Here is a 13,008-nt window from a genome sequence, read left to right as displayed (position 1 = left end):
CACTCCTTGCCAGTTGGCTGCAGTGTTTTCACTGCAGAGCTGGCGGCCATTTCTCGTGCTCTTGAGCACATCCACTCATGCCCTGGCGAGTCATTTCTCCTGTGTACTGACTCACTGAGCAGCCTACAAGCTATCGACCAGTGCTACCCTCGCCACCCTATGGTAGCGTCCATTCAGGAGTCCATCTATGCCCTGGAACAATCCCGTCATTCCGTGGTGTTTGTGTGAACCCCAGGACACGTCGGAATCGCCGGCAACTAACTTGCCGACAGGCTGGCCAAACAAGCGGCATGGAAACCGCTTCTGGAGATAGGCATCTCAGAAGCTGACCTTCGTTCTGTCTTACACTGCAGGGTTTTCCGGCTTTGGGAGATGGAATAGCATAACAGCACGCACAGCAAACTGCGTGTCATTAAGGAGACTATGAACGTGTGGAAGTTTTCCATACAGACCTCTCACAGGTAATCAGTTGTTCTCTGCCAGCTCCGTATTGGCCATACGTGGATAAAGCATGGTTACCTACTCCATCGCGAGGACCCCCTCAGTGTCGCTGTGTCTCCCAAATGACAGTCGTCCACCTCTTGCTGGACTGCCCACTTTTAGCCGCTTTGCGGCAGACTTTTAACTTTCCCAGCACCCTGCCTTCGGTGTTGGGTGTCAATGCCTCCACAGCAGCTTTAGTTTTACGTTTTATCGGTGAGAGTGGGTTTTGTACTTCGATGTAGCTTGTAGCACATGTCCTTTGTCCCTCTGTGTCCTCCACGCTAGTGCTTTTAGGGTGGAGGATTTAATGTGTTGCAGAGTGGCTGGCTTTCCCTCTTTATTCTCGTGGTTGTCCAGCCACTATAATGTGCTTTCATGTTTTACTGTCTTCTGTTTCTAGCGTGTCTCCGTTATTTCCTTGTCCTCTTTTGTTCCTTTTAGTGTTCGTTGCCTTCCCTTCGTTCTTGTGGCTTTTCCTTTTTTTCCGTTTTGTTATGTTTCGTCCGTTTTGTTCTCACACTTGTGGCATAGTTTTATTAGGAACAAGCGACCGATGACCTCGTAGTTTGGTCCCTTCTCCCGCCTCTAAACCAACCAACCAACCTACCTACCTACCTACCTACCTCTCCGCCACTGACCTATTCGTCGCTCTGCACCGTCCATGACCAGATAACACGTGATCATGTGCTTCCTTTAAAACCCCATCCCTCAGCTTCGCTGGCACTACTATCCTTGACCCTAATTTCGTTTCCCTGCACAGAAGACCGGCGTACATATTAAATTGTGGCTGTGTCCCATACAATTTACAATCGTTATCTGCGTCCTGTAATTTTGCCATACCACTAGGTCATAACCTATGACTTCTACTTTTGCCACCTTCCTACTTAGTGCATCCGCATTACCGTGCTTCTTCCCAGGTTTGTGCACCACCTTATAGTCGAATTCACTAAGCTTCACAGTCCATCGAGCGTGTCTAGTGGACGGATCCTTCAACCCCAACAACGACTTCAGCGCAGCATGATCTGTCACTACCCGAAATCTTCTCCGATATAAATAACATTTAAAATATGTGATTCAATAGATTACGCTAAGCATCTCCCTCTCTTTTGTTGAGTAATTCCTCTCTGCTGCATTCAACTGCCTAGATGCATGGGCTACAGGATGTTCTTTCCCATCAATTTCCTGACTAAGAACACACCCTAATGCTTGATTCGATGCATCGTAAGCTAGTATAAACTCCTTTTCAAAATCAGGAAACACAAGAACCGGACTTGATGTTAACAGTTCTTTCAGTTTTTCAAACGGTTTCTGGCCCTCTTCTGTCCAAATTCCACACTATTCCGTAGCAAACGCGTCAAAGGCTGTGCTAAATCTGCAAAGCCGTTCACGAACTTTCGATGGGAATTGCAGATTCCGATGAATGACTGCACTTCCTTAGCAGTTTTCGGTTCCCAACTATCCCTTACAGACTGTACCAGTCTCGGATCTGTTCACACTCCGTCCTTACTGATAATATGACCAAAATATTTTACTTCTTCTAATGCAAAATGACACTTCTCCAGACTCAACGTTAAACGAGCTGCTCTTATCCTCATAAAGACTTCCCTTAACCGCTGTTTACGTTGCTCCATACTACTTGAAAACAGTAGACAAGACGCTGCCGTTGTTTCAAGCCCCTCAAAACACTGTCTAGCAACCTCTGAAACGTTGCCGGGCGTTTCTCAAACCGAATGGCATTCTAAGGTACTGGCAGTGGCCTCCAGGTGTAGAGAAAGCAGTTTTTGGACGATCCTCTGGAGCCACCTCTAACTGATGATAACCACTTGTCAAATCCATCGTAGAAAATTACTGGCACTGTCCTAAGTGATCCGAAGTCTCCGAGATGTTCGGAATGGGGTATGCGTCCGTTACTGTCTTATTATTGAGGTATCGCTAGTCACAACGGAACCTGTGTTTCTTAGTTCCATCCGCAGATTTTTTTAGGCGCCACGACAATGCCTGCTCCCCAGCAACTATTACTATGCTCTATAATACCATCCGCAAGCCGCTGATCAATGAAATCCTCCACAATCGGCTGCAAATACCTCGGTATTCTGTATGGTTTACGGTAAACAGGTGTTTCATTCCCTGTTGGTATCTAATGTTGAACTAATGGAGTTGCTGGTAACGGCCCCTGTGGAAAAAAACAAATCCTTAAATTCCCACAATAATTCTTCCATAAACTCTCTTTCTCCTCCTTTCAAATGCTTAATTTTGTCACGCAATGCAGTTCTATCGGCAGTTAGTGCCTGATCGCTTCGCCTACCTCTCAAACACCAGTCTTCGTCATCTAGCACATCCAAATTTGCTACTAAAACTCCTTTTCTCAAATTCGCGTCTACAGCGCTAAAATTATCCACGTTCACGGGAACTACTCGCCTGTCGCTCCCCTCCTGTGCGGGTACAACACTACTTTTCACAAAACAGCCCAGTGAACCCAAATCTTCATTATCCTCCAATGGTTCAATAACACATACTGTACCCACAGGTATATTCGACTCCACACTTACCTAAAGCGATTTCCCGGTGCCACTAGACACACACTCATGCGAATTAAGCCTTAATGCTAATGTACGCGGTTCAATTGGTTTGTTCATTACGTTGAACGCCCCTCGCGACAGCTCTGCATTGACAACAGTCTCCCCTAGCTGAAATAACATTCCACCAAGTTCCACAGTTCGTTGTCCAAGGTAAATTTTGGCATGATGTTGATGGATGCAAGAAATCTACTCCTAGGATCATGTCATAGCCCTCACTTACTCATGGTACTACCTCCATGCATGTATTAAATCGGACTTTCTCTGTTCGAAAATCAACTGCCATGGACCCCAAAGGCGTGACCTCCTTATCCCACACTCCACGCAACCTATAACTGACACTTTCGCTCCTGTGTACAATCTTAAACTTTTTAGATCATATGGATCCAACCACTGAACATTCCAACTCTGCATACATATTCGTAGCACTGAAATTAAACAGGAGCTCCCTTAGGTGGGTCTTGGGCCCCCTCTGCCGTTTAACGATTGTCCACTTCTCCTATCTCCACTTCTCCATTCTCCATTCTCCACACTGCTGATTTGCACCCCTTCCTTTATTCCTCGGTGACTGGGTACACTGCCTCTGCACATGTCCCGTACAACCAAACTTATAACATTTTATACCCGCTGTAAACACTGTTTGCCTCTCGCGTACCCTTGTTCCCACATCTATATCCTCACATTGAATTGCCAGCTGAATGGCCGAATACAAATCTTTCGGAGTCCCTTCACGCACTTTCCGTGACATATGCGCCTGTAACCCTCTCAGAAATACATCATGCGCTCTTTTCTCGGCCTCCTGCAACGGAACACTATTCGCTTCATCGCTCTGATGGAGCTCATAAGTGTACTCGTTAATTTCTCTTATCCTGTCCCCAAATTTCTCTACCATCTCCCCGTGTCTCTTCGTCATTGTACTCAACCTGTCCCTAAAGTACCGAGCGCTATTCTGTTTCTTGTACCTTTGTGAAAGCCCCTCCTTCAACTGCTTAAGCTGTCCTGCCCTCCTTAAGGCCTCAGAACACCTTTGCTTCACCCGTTAATCTAATCTTGGCTTCATGTAACAACTATTCATCAGACCAACCATTCATGACAGCTGAAATTTCCAAGTCCTCCACAAACGAATGCACATCCTCAGATGCCTTGCCAGGAAACGGAATAATCAAACTTACAGCGGCTGGATCGATCTCGTGCTCCCTAGGCAACAACGACTGATCAGATGCAGTTTCGCGCTCACTTCTAGACATTAATTCATTTCTCAGCTGCGTATTGTCTGCTGTCAATTGTGCTACCTTTTCTATCAAAATCCACACCGCTTCTGGTTCCGACGCACCTTGCGTCTTTGACTTTACCATTGTATTGCTTTCGTTCCCAGTTAGTCCCAATAATAATAATAATAATAATAATAATAAAGAATAACCTGACTTCCTTCACCTTAGTATCATCATACTCGGTAACATCATACTCAAACCAATACAAAAGAGATTAAGTGCCATGAAAACAATGTTACTCCCTAAACATACTAACACTTCCTCTGACAACATAATAATATGCCCAAGTAAAACATCTAAAAATGTGGCTTACCAGGAGCCATACTCGAAAGAACAAAAAGAAAGCAATCAACACTCAAAAAGAACAATTTTGTCAGCTCTCACCAGATCTTGTCACTGTACAGCAGGCGGTGGGCCCGAACGTCCGCTACTCTGACACCAAATGTAGTGGATGGGTGGCAGGAGGTGCCGTATTAAAACTCGTCCAAGGTTTCCAAATGATTTGTTGTTTTCTTCAGTACAGCGCCCCGTTCACCTCCGTCTGCATCACAGGGTTCCGCAATGCTGAGGCCACCTTCCCAGCAACCCAGTGCAATGCGCTGTGTGTCGGCCTTGTACGCCAGCGGAGTGCGGCGTCGGAAGGATGCCAGGAGTTGGCTCAGCAGTCTGCGTCCTTGCCAACTCAGCGCTGCTCGGTGTGAGCCGCGGGCGGCCAGCTGCGTCCTTCTTCTCGCCGGCATGTCTGAGATCGCGGTGACAAACAAGCGCTTGTGATCCGGTGTCCAAATCTACAGCCCTCGCCTCGGGATGTCTCCGGCATGTCAGGAGCCGAGACGACTGCCTGGGATGCTGGCGCCCCATCTGTTGCTGCGTGTAGCCCGACAGTGTGATACGCCCTGCCATCCAGGAGAGCTTTCACACTTGAATGAATCTCATTAGAAAACAGCACCTATTTATACATGGCTGTGCACCTCAGTTTTGCTAATGCGCCGCTCCGAGTCACATACTCACAACACCTGGGTTGCGCCAGTGGGCCCCTTCTGCCAGTAAGTTGCCACATGCAAACCACAGCATTTACTCTTTTCAGCGGTTCGACGGCCCTGTGTCCTCCATTCTACTTATGGAGAGGTCCTCTTTCCGATCCAGGGTTGAAGGATATAATTCGGAAGCTCAAATTAATTGGCGATTTGGGAATTGCTCCTGGGAAAGGCCAACTGGCAATTGCGCCACAAACAAATTGTTGTAGTTACTGTTGCCGCGGTGTTACTCTTGCCGTCGCTGAGAATGCTGGACGCAGTGTGCGATCTTCAGTCAGTGCACGGACTGTGTCCTGACAGCTGGACATTCTATGGTCCACCGTTCGAGAAGTGATAATTGTGAAATTAAATGTCTAGTGCAGTTCCAGGATGTTGTGGATGTAGATGCTCGACTCGTTCGGCAGCGCAGGACCAGCCAGATATATGGGCTCTGCAACAAACCTGTGACGTCACACTAGTCGGCTTGTACGCCACATTCGCCAACGCTCGGTTGCTTGCAGGGCCCACGGCAAATCAATATGTAACTGAAAAGGTACCCACTAAAGACTTTAACTTTGTCTTGTGCTATCGAGAACTTGCATGGATTTGAACACACAGTCAGGAATAATTAAACTCGGACGAAGTAGTTACTCGCTCCCCGCCGAAGACGGTGATGGCACTCGAGAAATGCAGTCTCACGTACTGTGACGTAAGCGCCACGACCTGTCTTTCTCGCGTTTGTAATCTACAACGTAAATATGCTACACAATTAACGTATGTAACCTCTCATGTAGAAATTAAAATGCGTTTCTTTCAACGGTTTATTCGTTTTTTTGTATTCTGCGTCTTCTTACAACTCTTTCCACAAAGTTTCATTGATCTATGATCATTCGTTTTCATGGAGGCCCTCTCAAGTACAGAAAGCTTAATTACAACCGTTCTGTAGATGAAATCTGCTATTTGTGCAGCAACAGAGCTGGTGATGTCGGAAATAGATCATATATAGAATGGAGACTGGAAATCGAGAGAAAAGAGTTACAGAAAAAGAAAACATTGTTGACGTTGAACATTCACTGCCTGACAGAGAAAAAAATTAAGCAACCAGAAGGGGAGGAGGAAACAGAATAAACTTGGCGACTTCGCTGGGTATACGATGCTATTTCAGTGATTACAAACTGGAGTCAAATTTACGGAAGAGCTTGGTGCTATGAGCCCACTTATTAGTGTCATACCCTACCAAGGAAAGCGTTTCTGAAGAAGAGAAATTTGTTAACATCGAGTATAGATTTAAATGTGAGGAAGTCGTTTCTGAAAGTATTTGTATGGAGTGTAGCCATTTATGGAAGTGAAAAGTGGACGATAAATAGTTTAGACAAGAAGAGAATAGCAGCATTCGAAATGTGGTGCTACAGAAGAATGCTGAAGGTTAGATGGGTAGATCACATAACTAATGAGGAGGTATTGAATAGAATTGCAGAGGAGAGGAATTTGTGGCAAAAAAAAAAAAAATTGTTCAAATGGCTCTGAGCACTATGGGAGTTAACATCTGGGGTCATCAGTCCCCTAGACTTAGAACTACTTAAACCTAACTAACCTAAGGACGTCACACACATCCATGCCCGAGGCAGGATTCGAACCTGCGACCGTAGCGGTCGCGCGGTTCCAGACTGTAGCGCCTAGAACCGCTCGGCCACTGCGGCCGGCAAATTTGTGGCACAACTTGACTAGAAGAAGGGATCGGTTGGTAGGGCATATTCTGAGGCATCAAGGGATCACCAATTTAATATTGGAGGGCAGCGTGGAGGGTAAAAATCGTAGAGGGAGTCCGAGAGATGAAGAAGCTTGCACAGGATAGAGTAGCACGGAGAGCTGCATCAAACCAGTCTCAGGACTGAAGACCACAACAACAACAACATGAAAAACATGAGTCTGCTTGAAGGTGAAGGTGAACAGTACTAATGAATTTTTGTGAAACCTTCCACAGAATTGCAACTCAATCATTTACATACCCGTCGATGCTGTGTATATGTACGAAATACATTGAGATGCGACCATTTCTTCCGTATGCTTCAATTTTTTTGTCAGGTGGTGAAAATTTCGTCGCTAGGATACCCTTTCTGAAGATATTCTACATCCAGATCTACATACATCCATCGCAAACCACAGTACTATGCGTGACAGATCCTGTACCCCTACTGGTCATTTCCTTACCCGTTCCACTCGCAAATAGAGCGGGAGAAATAAGACTGCCTATATGCCTCCAAATGATCCCTCATTTCTGGTATCTTATCTTCGTTCTCTTTACGCGTAATATATGTTGGCGGCAGTAGAATCGTTCTGTGGTCAGCTACAAATGCAGATTCTCTAAATCCTCTCAGCAATGTTCCCCGAAGGAAAAAAAAAAAAAAAAAAAAGCTCACCTTGCCTTCAGGGATTTCCATTTGAGTCCCCGAGGCAGCTCCGTAATACTTGCGCGTTGTTGGAATCTACCGTTAGCAAACCTAGCACGCCGCCTATGAATTGCTTCGATGTATTCTTTTTGTCCGACCTGGTGCAGATCCAAAACACTCGAACAGTACTGAAGAATAGGTCGCACCGGAGACCTATGTGCGGTCGCCTTTACAAATGAACCTCACTTTCCTAAAAATTCTCCCAATAAACTGAAGTTGACCATTCGCCTTCTGTGTCGCAATCCTCAGGAGCTCGTTCCATTCCACATCACTTTGTGTCAAGCAGGACGTTACTAATGCTGTATCCGAGCATTATTGGTATGTTTCTCCTACTCATCTGCATTAACTTACATTTTTCTACAACAATGACAAATTTTGTATATATCATCTCAACTTCGACACCTACCCATACATCAAAGCATCATCAGAAAAAACCGCAGACTGTTGCCCACTGTGTTCGCCAAATCATTTAGGTTTGTTCTTGTTGTGGTCTTCAGTCCTGAGACTGGTTTGATGCAGCTCTCCATGCTACTCTACCCTGTGCAAGCTTCTTCATCTCCCAGTATGTACTGCAGCCTTCATCCTCCTGAATCTGCTTAGTGCATTCATCTCTTGGTTTCCCTCTACGATTTTTACCCTCCACACTGCCCTCCAATACTAAATTCGTAATCCCTTGATGCCTCAGAACATGTCCTACCAACCGATCCCTTCTTCTAGTCAAGTTGTGCCACAAACTCCTCCCTAATTCTATTCAATACCTCCTCATTACAACACATGATCTACCTGTCTGATATCAGCATTCTACTGTAGCACCTCGTTTCGAAAGCTTCTATTCTCTTCTTGTCGAAACTATTTATCGTCCACGTTTCACTTCCATACATGGCTACACTCCATACAAATACTTTCAGAAACGACTTCCTGACACTTAAATCTATACTCGATGTTAACAAATTTGTCTTCTTCAGAAACGCTTTCCTTGCCATTGCCAGTCTACATTTTATATCCTCTCTACTTCGACCATCATCAGTAATTTTGCTCCCCAAATAGCAAAACTCCTTTACTACTTTAAGTGTCTCATTTCCTAATCTGATTCCCTCAGCATCACCCGACTTAATTCGACTACATTCCATTAACCTCGTTTTGCTTAGAAAGTAATAGTGATCCTATCACACTTCTCCCGGGCACTCCTGTCGATACTGTTGAACCTAATGGACATTCGCCGTCGAGGACAACATACTGGGTTCTGTTACTTAAGAAGCTTTCGTGTCACTCACATAATTCGGGCGCAAGTGAAACGTGGACGGTTCAGGCGAGAAGAGAAGTTTCCGAAGTGTTGTGCTGTAGAACAAAGATTGGAGGCGTATAGGGATATCTAATGACGAGGTACTGAATCGTATTGCGGAAAAAAAACAGAAATTATGGCACAACCTGACTAAAAGAACGAATAGGTTGCTATGACTTATTGTGAGAATCAATGAATCTTCAGCTTGGGAGTGGAGTGAAGTGTGATTGAGGGTGATCAAGGCTTGACTACAGTAATCAGATTCAAATGGATGTAGGTTGCAGTTATTTTGCAGAGAGCTGTAATAATAATAATAATAATGTCGTGTGACTAGGGCCTCCCGTCGGGTAGACCGCTCGCCTGGTACAAGTCTTTCGATTTGACGCCACTTCGGCGACTTGCGCGTCGATTGGGATGAAATGATGATGATTAGGACAACACAACACACAGTCCCCGAGCGGAGAAAATCTCCGACCCAGCCGGGAATCGAACCCGGACCCTTAGGATTGACAGTCTGTCGCGCTGACCACTTTTTTTAATCGCATTTTGCTCTATATTGGTCGATGTATCTGTTCGTGGCGGACGTCCGATGACAGCCGTTCAGGTTCTTTGTTGATCCGTTCACTCAGTTTCTTATTAGGGAGGGTAGCTAACCCTCTGACCGAGCAAGCTGAGCTACCGTGCTGGCTCGACCACTCAGCTACCGGGGGCGGAGTGCAGAGAGCTGTATCGAACGAGTCTTCGGACTGAAGACCACAACAAGAAAATTATTGTCTGAAAGCTTGCTGAAAAAATTGGAAATTGGTATAATTATGTGAAACGTTTTTTGCGTAAGGGAGCTGGGGCTGTTAAGACCACAAGAGGTCCCTCCCCTAATGCTTGCCACACGCCTGCGTGCCGGCTAAAGTTCCCACAGCTACCACCTGGACTGCCTGCGGTGTGCGCCTGCGCGCGGACCACCCCTGTTGCCACCTGTTGCCCACGGCCTCGTTTCCCGCCAAAGCTGGCGCGGCGCCCTCGGCCGCAGACGGAGTTGAACGACCGCTGCGCCCTTCCCAGTTCCCAGTTCCCACTGCTCGGGCCGCTCGCTTTCCGGTTACGCGCGCGCCTACTTCGCCCGGCCTTCCGAGGAAAAAAAGAGACGCGAGGGCGCTGTCTGCTTGTGCTTCAAACTCCATCTTTATTCTTACTGTACTGACAGAAAAAAATCACGACACTAAAGAGTTATTACTGTGGAGTAATGAAATTTCGGGAATACATTTGTCTAGCTGATTAACATTGCACTATCACAAGTTAATGTAAGCTACACTCAGTCGCAAAAGTATTCGGACAGCACGTAACAGCGCATAAGGTTGCAGTTTGCCGCATGAGTAAATACAGAAATTGCACTTTGTAATGTATTTGGGACTCTGGGTACGATGTCGCAACGTGAAACACGCGTCAAATACGAAGAATTGTTGTTGGACATGTGACTGTTACGTAATATTTCCTGAAAACGGCATGGGAAGGTGCAACAAAAGTATTCGGACAAAGGCGGACAACGTGAGAGAATAGTTCATTCCGAGACGCACAGAGGGTGAAGCGGCTGCAGTGTGTCTGACATTTCCGCGAGACGATAGCGATGATTAGTAAACACGTATCGCGAGCCTGTGCAGGTCGACGATAGGACGCAGAGGGAAGTGTTCTATGTTCGAGCAAAGGCAACTTGTCGTTTACCATCACGCGAATGGGAAAACCTGCAGGGAAATTGCCGCAATAGTGAACATGAAGAGAAGTAAAGTTCACGACATTATTAAACGGTTCGAGAAAGAAGACCGACTGGAATTCCGTTGCAGTACAGGACGGCCACGGACATTTTCACAGAGAGATGAACATGTGATTATGCGAAAGGTACAACAGAATCCGAAAATATCTGCCACACGAATTGCAAGTGAGGTGGAGGGAGACCTTGGTATAAAAGTTCATCCCGAAACCGTGTGGAGAGTACTACGACAATCGCAGTACCAAGGTCGAGTGGCACGGCGAAAGCCATTCATAAATGCAGCGAACCAGAAGAAACGTATGCAGTTTGCAAGGGAATACGCCGAATACGATCAGGCTTGGTGGAATCGGGTGATATTTTGCGACGAATGTAACTTTACATTATGGCAAAGCGACGGAACGGCAAACGTGTGGCGAAAAACCAACGAAGAGCTGAATCCCAGGAACCTCAAACCAACAGTAAAGTTTGGAGGTGGGAGCATCATGGTGTGGGGATGCATGTCCGGCAATGGTGTGGGTATTTAGTGTTCATTGATGATACGACGAACAAGGAAGCGTATCTGAATACACTGCGAGGACATTTGAAGCAGAGTGCGCGACATCTAGGTATTGCGAACAACTTTCATTTTTATCAGGGTAATGATCCCAAGCATACCGCGCATATTGTACAAATGTGGTTGCTCTTCAATTGCCCGAAAGTATTGCACCCCCCTCCCCAATCACCAGACATTAACCCAATCGAATATTTGTGGGATAAATTGAAACGGACCCTCCGCGCGGACATCTATACGAAGGACACCTTGAAAGAGAAACTGTGCCAAGAATGGGCAAATATAGGCCCAGATTTCACGAAAAAACTTGTGGAAAGCATGCCTAGTAGATTGGAGGAGGTATTGAAAGTGAAAGGTGGACCCACAAGGTATTGACATTTTCGTCGTACAACTTATGAACATTTATTGGACAGTGTCCGAATTCATTTGTAGCAGCAGAGTGTGCAGGATGTTCCATTTTTGTTGTTAATTTTTCTGTTATTTGTGTTTTGAAAACGAAATAATACAATAATTCTTTTGTAATTAATGTTGTTACGCATAGATATTGCTAATAAATATGTTTGGGTTTCATAGTCAGTGTTTCTCGAGTACTCATTGTGAAACTTCCCACTGTCCGAATACTTTTTCAACTGAGTGTGTTCCAAATGTGAAATGCTGGTACAAGCACGGTGTAAGCGATAGAATGTTGACTGCAAGCATGCAAAACGTGCATGCATGATGTTGGAAAGTGCCAGATGTCAGTTTGTGGGAGGGAGTTCCATGCCTGCTGCACTTGGTCAATACAGGGACGGTTGATGTTGTTTGTCGATGAAGGTCGAGCGGTCGTCCGATGATGTCTTATACGTGCTCGACTGGATACAGATCTGGTGACCGAGTGGGCCAAGGCAACATGTCGACACTCTGTAGAACATGTTGGGTTCCAAAAGAGGTATGTGGGCGAGCGTTATCTTGTTGGAAAACAACCCCTGGAATGCTGTTCATGAATGGCAGCACGACGAGTGGAATGATCAGATTGATATACAAATTTGCGGTCAAGGTGCGTGGCGTAATAACGAGAGTGTTCCTGCTCTCACATCAAATCACATCGCAGACCATAACTCCAGGTTGGTTCCAGGCTCTCAACTGACCTCCTCCTAACTACACTACTGGCCATTAAAATCGCTACACCACGAAGATGACGTGCTACAGACGCGAAATTTAACCGACAGGAAGAAGATGCTGTTATATGCAAATGATTAGCTTTTCAAAGCATTCACACAAGGTTGGCGTCGGTGGCGACACCTACAACGTGCCGACATGAGGAAAGTTTCCAACCGATTTCTCATACACAAACAGCAGTTGACCGGCGTTGCCTGGTGAAACGTTGTTGTGATGCCTCGTGTAAGGAGGAGAAATGCGTACCATCACGTTTCCGACTTTGATAAAGGTCGGATTGTAGTCTATCGCGATTGCGGTTTATCGTATTGCGACACTGCTGCTCCCGTAGGTGGACATCCAATGACTGTTAGCAGAATATGCAATCGGTGGGTTCAGGAGGGTAATACGGAACGCCGTGCTGGATCCCAACGGCCTCGTATCACTAGCAGTCGAGATGACAGGCATCTTATCCGCATGGCTG

At 46.0% G+C, this 13,008-nt stretch overlaps 1 protein-coding gene across 3 annotated transcripts in view; it reads right to left on the bottom strand.

The window, feature by feature from the left end:
- Positions 1 to 13,008, bottom strand: part of LOC126235713 (coiled-coil domain-containing protein 39) — a 408,779-nt gene that overhangs the window by 339,934 nt on the left and 55,837 nt on the right. The gene's annotated exons all lie outside the window — the stretch shown is intronic.

The sequence above is a fragment of the Schistocerca nitens genome, chromosome 2 (genome assembly GCF_023898315.1).
Source record: "Schistocerca nitens isolate TAMUIC-IGC-003100 chromosome 2, iqSchNite1.1, whole genome shotgun sequence".
Taxonomy (NCBI): Eukaryota; Metazoa; Arthropoda; class Insecta; order Orthoptera; family Acrididae; genus Schistocerca; species Schistocerca nitens.
The sequence above is the reverse complement of the archived record's forward strand: the minus strand, read 5'-3'. Positions and strand labels throughout refer to the sequence as shown.